Here is a 13019-nt window from a genome sequence, read left to right on the forward strand (position 1 = left end):
GTGAAAATCCAGTATTTTACAACAAAAAAAATATTTTCCTTTATAATAAAAGACATGACGATGAAGATAATACATGTTTCAGAACCCGTAGGCCTATAGGTGAAGAAATGGATCAAATCAAAATAAAATATTTAAGATCTTGGATTACAGACAGATGACAGGTACTTTTTTGAGATATGAAAGTGTTAAAATAATTCAAATTTATTACGTAAAGTAAGCTGTACATTCATATTCTTCAAATAATAACAATAATAATAATAATAATAATAATAATAATAATAATAATAATAACAGCAGATAGGAGAAAACTGAAACTCATCACTATAATGGTCTCGCTATAATATCCTTATCCACAGATGTTACGTGCAAAACTCGCCTTATCAAAACTATTGATTTGCCACCGAACTATTTTAGTACTATTTCCGATATTACCGAGCTAGTGGTTACGCGGTTTGGGTCACGTAGATATCAGTTTGCATACGGGATATAATAGGTTGGAATACCACTGTCGGCAGCCCTGAAGATGGTTTTTCATGGTTTCCCATTTTCACACCAAGCAATAATAAGGTATCTTAATTAAGGTCACGGTCGCTTCCTTCCCACTCCTAGCCCTTTGCTATCCCATCATCACCATGAGATCTATCTGTACCGGTGCGATGTAAAGCAAACTGTAAAAAAAAAAAAAAAAAAAAAAAAAAAATGTACGTTTGCTTTGTAGGAGTTTTGCCCTTTTCTGAGAAATGAAATGGCGTAAGGCTTTTAGTGCCGGGAGTGACCGAGGACAAGTTCGGCTCGCCAGATGCAGGTGTTTCGATGTGACTCCCGTAGGCGACCTGCGCAAAATTCCCGACCCTGCCGGGAATCGAACCCCTGTGACCAAAGGCCAGCACGCTAACCATTTAGCCATGGAGCCGGACACCCTTTTCTGAGAAACTTATCCTACATAGGCTAAGGCGTGTTTTGTTCTTGACAGCCCCAACATTTTTCGAGATAAAACAGTACGTAAATCAGAAAATAACTCTAAGTTATATTATTACGCAAAATAAAATTTCGAATCTCTTGTTTACCCACTAGTATGTAGCCAAGTAGCCTACAACTACACTGACCAGTGAGACGGAAGGGCAAGAAAATGGCGAAGCTACTGAGTGAGTAGTAAAGCGAGAAGTTATGCTAAAACTCTTGATTTCGGCACGATCAAAAGCAGAATTCATGGACTTAACCTTTTGGTGGGTAGTGGGTGACAAAATTTCCAGTAATTGTTTGCATTCTGGATTTAGTGGTAATTACCAGTATTGCCATGTGCTGATGCAGACTTGGGAAATGTAAAAATTACATTCCTTTCCTCGTTGGCTGCCTTGGAAGTTGGTCAAGCGTCGTTGTTAATGTTTGACTGTTGCTGTTACAGAGTATGTTCATTTTTACATTTTGAACAGAAAGTAATGTAGTGGTTAGTGTGATTAGCTGCCACCCCCGGAGGTCCGGGTTCGATTCCCGGCTCTGCCATGAAATTTGAAAAGTGGTATGAAGGCTGGAACGGGGTTCACTCAGCCTCGGGAGGTCAACTGAGCAGAGGAGGTTCGATTCCCGCTTCAGCCATCCTCGAAGTACCTTTGCGTAGTTTACCACTTCTTCTCCAGGCAAATGCCGGAATGGTACGAGCTAATGTAAGACCACGGCCGTTTCCTTCCCTCTTCCTTGTCTGTCCCTTCCGATCTTCCCATTCCCCCCCCCCCCCCCATAAATCGCCTGTTCAGCATAGCAGGCGAGGCCACCTGGGCGAGGTACTGGTCCTGCTTTCCAGTTTCATCCTCCGACCCAAAGTCTCATTTTCCAGGACACTGCCCTTGAGGCGGTAGAGGTGAGATCCCTCGCTGAGTCCGAAGGAAAACCCAATCCTGGAGGGTAAACGGATTAAGAAAGAAAGAAAGAAAGAAAGAAAGAAAGAAAGAAAGAAAGAAAGAAAGAAAGAAAGTAACGAGGATAAATCTTTAGAGTAAGTGAGACCATTCCAACTCAGCGTGTGATGCTGCCCTGTGTCTGCCCAGGGCGGATCCTCCCTACTCTCTGTCTGTGGTGATGTAAAAACGCACGCACCTTGCCTTTTCAGTCAACGTTACAAACCGTTTGTGTGATTTAAATGTTTCTTTGCATGGCAAGACTGTGTTGACTGGTGTTATGTGGAACAGAATTTGTACTTTTTAAAATTGAACTTTCATTGTTCGAGAAACAAGATTTTGAAGAATTCCCATCGTTAAAACTATGTAACTTGTCCGATTGTAACACTAATACTTGCTGTGAATTTCTTAAAGAATTCAACACTGGTTTGGAATTATCTAAGAAATATCGCCTGAATTCATTTTTATGACGCCCTTTCCATTTCAAAGAAATTATGAGGCTCCAATGTGACAATTTTGAAAGCTAGGTATTATAAGCTAGGTATTATATTATTTCAGGCGATTTCCTTGCTATTTTATAAGAACTTGGAACAAAAATACAGTAGTTTCCGCGTATTCACACATTGGCATGCAAGTTAATTACTACGTTTGGCTCTACATAACTTTGCAAACGTATATACTAAATTATGTACTTGAATGAGAGTAAAACTATGTCATGTGTGTCTGAAGTTGCGTTGGAAGCAGGGTTACGCATTAAATATGTTCACATAATTTTCCCTGACATCACTAAGTTGGTTAAATCCATTAAATCAAACAAATAGCAGATGTCATCCTAACTGCAACAAAATGTCAGTTTTAATTTGTTGTATTATTGTTAAGGCTGATTTTCATTTCTTGAAATCTTTTTGTGTCTCATAAAATGTACCGTACATACACCTCGCTCCTGTTCATCTCCTTCGCACGCAGTCGCTATTTCTCTCCTTTGGGACTCGCTCTCATCCCTGACGGCGCGGCGTGGGGCTGCCCGCTTGGAAAGGCCTGTGGTAAGTATTATTAGTTATATTATACGTTTAGGCATAATATATTTTTAGTTTTCGCTTTAGAGGTAAACTGCAAATGCAAGGAATCTTTGAATACCTTGCTCTGTATCTGCATCCTCACAAGAAAAACTCGACCAACCATTGCCGCGACTGTTCTGACAATGCTCCATTTTCGGGTTATAATATAATATAATATAATATAATATAATATAATATAATATAATATAATATAATATAATATAATATAATATAATATAATATAATATAATATAATATAATATAATATAATATAATATAATATAATATAATGAATTTCATAAGAAAGAAGAGAATATCATTCTTTGGTCATCTGTTGAGAACACCTCAAGACAGGTTAATACGCAGAATTTTGGAAAAGCTTTGGTAACAAAAACAACAACCTGTACGGATAAAAGAAATAAAAGAAGACATGAAAGAATTAGACATAACATTGGAGGATTTAGAGAATAAATCAAACAAAGTAAATAAATTGAAGAATAGTAAAATTAGGTTCCTACCAAAATGCAATAAAAGATAAACAACTAAAAGGGTATTTTCAGAAGAAGAACGACAACGAAGTTCAGATAGACTGAATAAATACTGGAAGAACAGAAAAGAAAAAACATAAAATATCATAGAAGACGGGACAGAAATTGACTACAGTGGTCCAGTGCGGCCGTAAAAGCACAATAATAATAATAATAATAATAATAATAATAATAATAATAATAATAATAATAATAATCTAGAAAAGTTAAATGATCCATTAACACAAGTAGCATTCGAAGAAAAGACAGATACGATCACGTACAACAACTGCAACGAAACAGATTGGGACGCTGTCAAAGCTTCACTTACAACGGCAGCAGATGAAGTGCTAGGAAAAAAGACGCTTGAACCCAGGAAGAACTGGATGACTGAAGAAATACTAAATCTCATTCAGGAAAGAAACAAAGAACACCGGAAAAATACCCCAGAAGGAATGATAAACTATAAGAAACTAAAAAACGTAGTTACACAGAAGTGCCGAGAGGCGAAAGAAAGATGGATGAATGACATTTGTAAAAGCATAGAACATGATATGAAAATCGGAAATGTTGACAGAGCATACAATCAAGTAAAAAGAACACAATTCAAGGCTAAAATGAAATCCAGTGTAATAAAAGATACGGAAGGAAGTCTGTTAATAGAAGATGAGGAGGTAATGAAGAGATGGAAAGAGTATTTGGAGGATCTATATAATGGAGAAGAAATTGACAATGTAGATGAGTGCATCATAAAACAAGACCAGGTTTCACAAGATGAACTAGGTCCTCCCATAGTGAGAAGTGAATTCGAAACAGCACTGCAACAGCTGAAAAAGAACAAGGCTTCTGGACCAGAGCCTGCTGAACTGTGGAGAAACTCTGGAAAAAAGCTGAAGGATGAACTCTTCAAAATCATCCAGTACTGCTATGAAAACGGAGATATGCCAGAGGATTTTGTTGAAAGCAAAGCAGTACTTCTGCACAAAAAATGAGATTCAACAGAATGCTCCAATTACAGAATACTAAGTCTTGTTTCACATGCAGCAAAAATATTCACATGCATATTAAAAACAGAATCAAAATGAAAATTGAGCAGAATCTAGGTGATGATCAGTTTGGGTTCAGGAAAGGAGTAGGAACAAGAGAAGCTATTATAGCACTTAAAACCATCTTGGAGAGAAGACTGGAGCTTAACAGAAATACGTATATAGTTTTTGTAGACCTGGAAAAAGCTTTTGACAATGTTCATTGGAAAAGGCTGTTCGAAATTATGAAGGACATTCATTTGGACTGGAAAGACAGAAAAGCAATACTTAACCTCTACATCAATCAAAGAATAAACATCGAAAGTAATGATAAAGTATGCAAGGTGAGAATCAGGAAAGGAGTAAGATAGGGGTGTTCCTTATCACCATTTCTATATAATCTGTACATTGAAGAGGCCATGAAATTTTTTAAATCCTTAAAATTTGCCGACGATATTGCACTTCTGGCTGACAATGAGAAGAACATGCAGATCATGCTCAACAAATTAACATCCATCTTAAAAGATTTCCAACTTAACATTAATGTAAATAAAACTAATGTTATGGTTGTAAGCAAATCTAAAATGAAGCCAGAGGGACAGCTCAGAATTGTAAATATTTTAATAAAACAGGTGCACCAAGTTCTGCTACTTAGGATCAGTTATTACCGATGACAACAGATGCACTGTGGAAATAAAAATAAGGATTTCCCTGTGTAAGAAAGCCTTTGAGGAGAAGATGCAGCTCTTAACTAATAAATCCTTAAATACTGAACAAAAGAAATTATTTATCAGAACGTTCATTTGGAGTGTGCTGCTATACGGCTGTGAAGGATGGACTCTCTTGAAGGAGGACGTGAAACGACTAGAGGCAGTGGAAATGTGGCTATGGAGGAAGATGACAAGAACTAGCTGGATTGAGAAGAAAACTAATGAAGCAGTGCTTAGAGAAATAAACACCCAGAGACATTTAATAACAACGATAAAAAGGAGAAAAGCATCAATTTTCGGTCACATTCTCCGGCATAATAACTTCATAAAGAACTTGTTCGAAGGCAAGGTGATGGGAAAGAAAGGCAGAGGAAACCACGGAAGAAGATCATTGAAGAGGTAGTTGAGATGAAGGGATGCCAAGGTTATGGAGAGATGAAAAGGATCGCAGAGAGAAGAGATCAATGGTTGCAGCGACAAGGCGAAGCCTTTAGATGAATAATAATAATAATAATAATAATAATAATAATAATAATAATAATAATAATCCTATCCCATCGTCGCCATAAGACCTATCTGTGTCGGTGCGACGTAAAGCAAATAGAAAAAATAAACTTATCAGCCTTATTGGAATTACCATTAAGAACACTAAAACAAAAGTTAAATTAAGAGGAGAGTTGTTTGAATCATTTGAAATCCGGACTGGACTTCGACAGGGTGATGATCTCTCACCATCACTATGTAACTGCACACTGGAGAAAAATCATGTGAGGGTGAACTACGAAATGCCAACCAAACATCAAGATTGACAAAAATATCAAACTCAATTGCCTGGCATTTGCATATGACCTTGCACTGCACGCAAATAGTGTGGAAGAGGCTAAGCACCAAATTGAAGAACTCGAAAAAATAGCAGCGAAAGTCGGACTACAAATCTCATTTGAAAAGATTGAAATGATGCCATCCTTCAAGGTTGAAACACCAACCATCACACTGAATAATGACAAACAAATTAAGATTGTAAATAAATTCAAGTATTTTGGGGCAATTATTACTTGGAACTTAAACGAGAAAGTATCAGTAGAAAGTAGAACAACTAAATTGAAACAAGCACAACGTATCACTTGGCCTACCTACAAGAGGAAATATCTCTCAATAAATGCAAAATTCAAACACTACAACTCCATTATTAAACCTGAAGCAACCTATGATAGTGAAACACTATTCAATTTGAACACCAAATCAACAACAAATAAATTACAGAAGACAGAAAGAAGAATCCTCAGAATAATCATAAACAGAAAACACCAAGTAGATGGACAATGGCAAGTTGCCCGAATCATTTGAAATCCGGACTGGACTTCGACTTGAACCAATAGCTGAAGTTGAAAGAATGAAAGAATTATAATAATGTACATACATGTAAACAAGGAACTATTGAAGATAATACACGTGTATGCTCCACAAATTGGATGTAGCGTGGAAAAAGAACATTTCCTCAATGAACTGGAAACACATATTGTTGGAGATGGGATCATGATAATGGGAGATATGAATGCCCATGTGGGAACTGATAGAATGGGAGACGAGAATGTTCTGGGTCCACATGGGTATGGCGATAGAAATGAAGATGGGGAGAAACTGTTGGACTTTTGCATCAAAAATAACCTGATAATAAAGAACACATTATTTATGAAACGGAATAGCCAGCCATAAGATCAGCCGATATTGTTAGGATGGACAGTATGGAACACTCATCGATTTTATAATAACAGACTGAGAATGGGGAAGATACGTCACGAATACGAAGATAATCCCCAGTGAAAGTATGGAAGGTGATCGTAGATTATTAATTGTGGAATTAAAACAAGTAAAAATCCCTAATATTGTACTGAAGAAGAAACTAAAGATCAGGATTTGGGAATTGGAGGAGGAGGATAAAAGAATGGCATTCCAAGATTGTATAAAGAGGAATTTGCCTAATACAGAAATACAAAGTGGAGAATAAGAGTGGGACAATTTAATACAGACATTTGTGGAAGCAGCAATTGAGGTATGCGGGAAAACAAAAGCAAAGGTTAAGGGAAAGGAGACACGGTGATGGACAGACAACATTTTAAAAATGGAACAAGGTGAAGAAAGAAATGGATAAGGAAAAGCCAAAAATACCTATCAGAGGGATGAGAATACGATATAAAGATTGTTGATGATGATGGTGTTTGTTGTTTAAAGGGGCCTAACATCTAAGGTCATCCGCCCCGATAGAAAGATTACATGTGGAATACAAAATATTGAAACTACAAGTAAATAGGAGTATCAAGGAAGAAAAGGAGAAATGCTGGAAAGAGTTTACGAACAAAATTGAGCAAGATAGCCTAGGAAATCAGAAACTACAGTATTATACAGAATAATAAAATCGAAAAGAATAAATCAAGAAAAATAGTTCATGACGAAAAGGGTCTTCGGAAGGTGATGGCAAAATGTTTTTGAAAAACTTTATAATGAGGATGACTGCTCGGAGGAAGAAGGAGATAAGAAAATGGAAATAATAGATGGAGAAAGATAAGAGAACCCGATAACATGGCTGGAACTTGAAATGGCAGTGAAAGCAATGACCAAAGGTAAAGCAAGTGAAAAAGACGATTTAATGCTGATATGATTAAGGCAGCAGGAAGCAGTGGACTACAGTGGCTATACCGAGCCCTCAATGCTATATGGAAGGATGAAAGGTTACCCGAAGATTGGCAATAAGGAAACATTGTACCATTGTTCAAAAAAGGAAATAGGAAAAAATGTGAAGATTATAGAAGTATAACCCTATTATCACATGGGCTAAAAATAATGGAGAATGTCATAGACAAAAACTGAGGGATATGAGGGAAACACAGTGAAAGAACAATATGGCTTTAGACCGAATAGATCAACAATAGACTTGATATTTACAGTGCGAACGATAATGGAAAAACACCTGGAAAGGAACAAGGAAATCATCTACGTATTTTTGGATCTGGAAAAAGGTTATGATACAGTCAAGAGAAAACATGTATGTGAACGCCTACGGAAAAGGAATGTACCAAAACATTAATTAACAAGTTGAAAATGTTGAATCATTAGAGTAAAAGCAGTGTACAAGTGGGGAGTGGCAACTCTGAAACATTTTATACAAAAAAAGTTTCAAGCAAGGAAGTGTACTGTCGCCAATATTGTTTATTATATTGATGGATGCAATCATAAAATGTGTAAAACAGAGTATCAGTAGTGATGAAGTGAATGCTTTGGTATTTGCAGATGATGTGGTGATTTGGGGAAAGGAAGAAAAGGAAGTACAAAGGATACTGGACATTTAGAATGAAAATCTGAAGGAGTTTGGGATGGTAATTCTTAAAAAGAAAACTGTAGTCATGCACTTTGGAAAAGAGAAAAGGAGGAGCCAAGTGAACCTAGACGGAGAACGATTAGAGAATGTAGAACAGTTTACATATCTGGGTAACATTATTAATGGAAGTAATGAAATCAACCCCGAAATTAATAAGAGAACGAAATCAACATTATATAAACAGTATTTCATACCAAATGTAACATACGGACTAGAAACGCTGGTAACTAATAAGAGACAAGATAGTAAGATCCAAGCAGTAGAAATGAAATTTTTAAGAACCTCGGTTAAAAAGACAAGAAAAGATACAATCCAAAATATTAAAATCAGAGAACAGCTAAATATAGAACTGTTAGTACAGAACATACAGAAAGCAAGACTGAGATGGTTTGGACAAGTAAAAAGAATGGGAAAGGAACGGGTAGCAATAAGGGAATTAGAAAGAGAAGTTAAGGGAAAGAGACCACTTGGAAGACCGAGAAAAAGTCGGATGGATCAGATTTGGAAGGACATTAGAGAAGCTGGATTGTATGTATCGGAAGTAATGGAGCAGGAAAGGTGGAAGGACAGAAAGGAGTGGAGGAGGCTTGAAGGGAACTTGGGACACATTTTCTTATTTTCCACAATTTTTGAGCAATCACAATGAAATTTTTATGGAATATGTATGACTACTATGGAAAGAATATATCTTAATTTCAGCTTAATATCCTTATTAGTTTATGAGATATGGTGTACTTTGTGTTTATGACACTCGCGAAACAGGCAACTTTCAAAAAGTTCCCTGCGGGATGGATTTTTACTTGAGAGTTTGAAAACTTGTGAAATGATTCTTCCTTATAACATAAAAAAACTCTAGGATGGAATTTTTGATTCACCCTATGTTGATCAATTAACTCCTGTTTCAAATTTTTAATTTTATTTCATGTAATTTTCCACTAATTTTCTGTACATTTTGCCTCATAAAATGAGTATATTTAAGAAGAATGCAAAATCCATCCTACAATTTCTTTTTTAGTTCACATAGAAGCTACACACCAACTTTGGTAAATATCGGTTCATTTGACCCGCATGGAACACTGCAGGTTACAAAAAATGGTGTTTTGAGTTAAATGAATTTTAGTTATAAAACCATTAAAAATTTTCATAATGGCCTTTCCAAATCTCTTAAAATTCACTAGCACTATACCTCCTACCCTCCTGGTCTTCTTGGCTTCCTCCCTGTACACCTTGAGGATTTTCAGTTTTTTCCTGGCTGTTTTCTTTTGTTGGGTGACTGACCGCTGACTGTCAAATTTTCTTCTTTCGTCTCTTTGTGTGGCAAGTTTGGTGGATACTGGTGAAAGTTTATAATTCCTTACAGCCATTTTCATTTCTTGTGTTGCACTGCATCACATGTTGTATTCTGAAACTGCATTAGAAACAGCTATTCCAAGTCTTTTTGAGGACACAAAGGTCTCTTTTGGGCACTTTTTCCATATACATGCATGAAGACTTTCATTGGAATTTTGAGTAGCCCCTCTACAACATCTAGACAAAAGTTCTGTTGATGCCAGCCTTTGGTATACAGGCACAATTTTCAGCAGCATTGCAGTTGTGGATTAAAATGACATTTTTTTGTGGGTTTTGAGGGGTTTGTCCTGTTGCGATACTCTTGTTGTAGAAGCACCATGATTCAGGTCCTAAGAGGCATTTCTTATGCTTAGGATCTTCATCTGTGGAGGCGTAATGGTATAGTGAGGCATATATTGCAGATTTCATTTTATCTACTGAGGGAATATTTGGACATATTGCCCGCCTATAATAATTTGTGAACTTCACAATAGTTGCTTCTTTCAAACTTCCAGGCCCCCTTCCACCAAGTGTAGTTCCTTTTACTTTCCACTCTTTCACCAAATTCCTCAAACCAGTCCCCATCCTTTTTGCAACATGGTTAATTCACTCTTCTTTCTTCAATTGTACATCTGGTCAATATACTGCTTCATTTGAAAGGTGGAGAAATGTTTTGGCATCCCTATCAAAAAGCACAGTTGTGTAGCGCATGCCACATTCTTCCACTGATCTTTTCCATAAAATATCAGCTGCAAATACTTCTACTGCTACAGATGATCCCTCATAATTCCTGGAGCATTTCCCCACATGTTTTATGACTTTCCAGCCATACATTATATTCTGGAGAATCATCACCCAGTTCATGAGCAGTTACAACACACATGTGACAATATTTAGATAACACATGGTAATCTATAACTAATCCACTCAGAATGTCAATTACTATGTCAATGCCATAGAGAGATGTATGGCCACGCTTGTGCCATGTTCCATCAAATGATACAGCAATGTCAAGCACTTGTTTACCTACATTGGATGGATCTACTTCCTCATGATTTGATATAATATTCACTAACAATTTCCCACAATCTTGCTTGCAATTTACGAAACTGACCAAAACAAACCCAATAGTAAACAAGGAAGTGTATAGGCTGATGTCAGGCTGTCCACTAATTATTAAATATATGCATTTGGTTACAACTCTCAAACATATTAAAATTTCTATAAACACATAGAATTTTTTCAAGTCGAACATGTCACTAGAATGGATATAATTATAAACATGTTCTAAAATATAAAGTTTTATGTTGACTAAATTATAGGTTGAAGTAGTTCATAACATAGCCAACAGATGGCAGTATATATTCCAATATTCAAAAATAGGGATGTATCACGCAAAACTTGTCCGCTAGGCTGCGTAATGGTAATACCCGGTATGCGCTTTCCGCTGCTCGATTGTTTTACATGAGACTTATATGGAGTATTCCTACATTTGCGATCATCGAAACGAAACTTTTGCTTTAACTGCATTAAAATGGAGTTTCCATATTCAGCTAATGTTTTTTACAGGACGGGAAATGGTATAGGTGCAATGACGATTGCGGATTTGGAAGCAGAATATTAAAGAAAAGGGGAGAAAAAGTATCCGGAAAAATGCAAGAGTTGATTGAAAGGTACCAGTAAGGAATAAATGCAGCAACTTCTTCTTTTAGTGTTTTTGTTAAGATTGAATTCTTAAAGTACAAATAGCATTTTGAAACCATTCCTAATACGGTGTGTTTTTCTTTTCTTTGCCGGTTATAGGCGTACATAAGGCACGACATTGGTGTGACAGCAGTGCCTGGGGCTACATCCACTGAACTTCATTTCCGTGTAGCGCACGAGTTTCAGGATCTTGTTTCGGACCATAAGACAAATACCGGTATAAAAATTTCAAATTTGGAAGTAATGAGTTATTTCATGTTCAGGAAGTCTGAAATTGATGGTGCTCCAGTGTCAAATTATAGGACACTGTGTGATTCAGGGTACCGTACCGCACACGGTGTTATGGCTGTTTTCCTACTTCTATATCTTCTTGCTCTCGGAGTTATTTCCAAGGTACCGGTGCCACACCATGAAAATATCGAAGGTACAGCGTTCTCCTTAAGTCTTCGTCTTTCGCCTAAAATTATTGAAATAGGTCATATTAACTTAAAAGAATGTACTACCTTATTATAAGATTATTTCTTAATTAGTACTAATTAGCTTACTTACCAGTTTCAGTAATGACATAATCTTCAACCGTAAAATATTTCGAGCAGACTTTGATATTAGGAGTCATATTTTTATTTCGTAGGTCCTGCCTACGAATCGCATGCAACCATTTTTTACGGTAAGCATCTTGCTTAGGAAGTTGATGGTATGAATACGGTCGAACTTGATTTTGGGACACTGGAACACAGCAATAGTCAGGCATCACAATTTCTTGTCGTCTTTGTTGTCGTAACGATATATTAAATCTTTAACTTCAGCATATAAATAGGTAACTTCCATTAAACACACATACAAAAAAATGACGATCGACAAGCGCATACCGGGTACTACACGTGAGACATCTATCGGTAGTGTTTCAGTACATCCCTATTGTCATCTCAATGCTACTGTAAAGAGGGAATTAATGGTAACAGAAGGGACACGGATAGCCGAGCATACAGAGAAAAGGGGGCATGGTGGAGAATCAAATGACCGTGCAGAGCCACTTAAAAACGGCCGTAACTACGTCAAAAATAGTCACAGCGGCATAAAACCACTTTTTTTATGTAGAGCAAGGTTAATATAATTTATTTATGCCAGAATTCAAATTCCGACAATTTCATCCATTTACCGAAAAAAATGTGTCCCAAGTCCCCTTAACCACACCCGGGCGACTGGAGTAGGACATTGATGATAATGATGATGATGATGACTTCGACAGGGTGACGGTCTCTCACTATTACTATTTAACTGCACACTGGATAAAAATCATTCAAGAATAGACTAAGAAATGCCAACCAAACATCAAGATTGACAAAATCATGCGAACTGAGTCAATAATAGACACAATGCGGAAAAGGAGGGTTG

This window comes from Anabrus simplex, chromosome 1, assembly GCF_040414725.1.
Source record: "Anabrus simplex isolate iqAnaSimp1 chromosome 1, ASM4041472v1, whole genome shotgun sequence".
Taxonomy (NCBI): domain Eukaryota; kingdom Metazoa; phylum Arthropoda; class Insecta; order Orthoptera; family Tettigoniidae; genus Anabrus; species Anabrus simplex.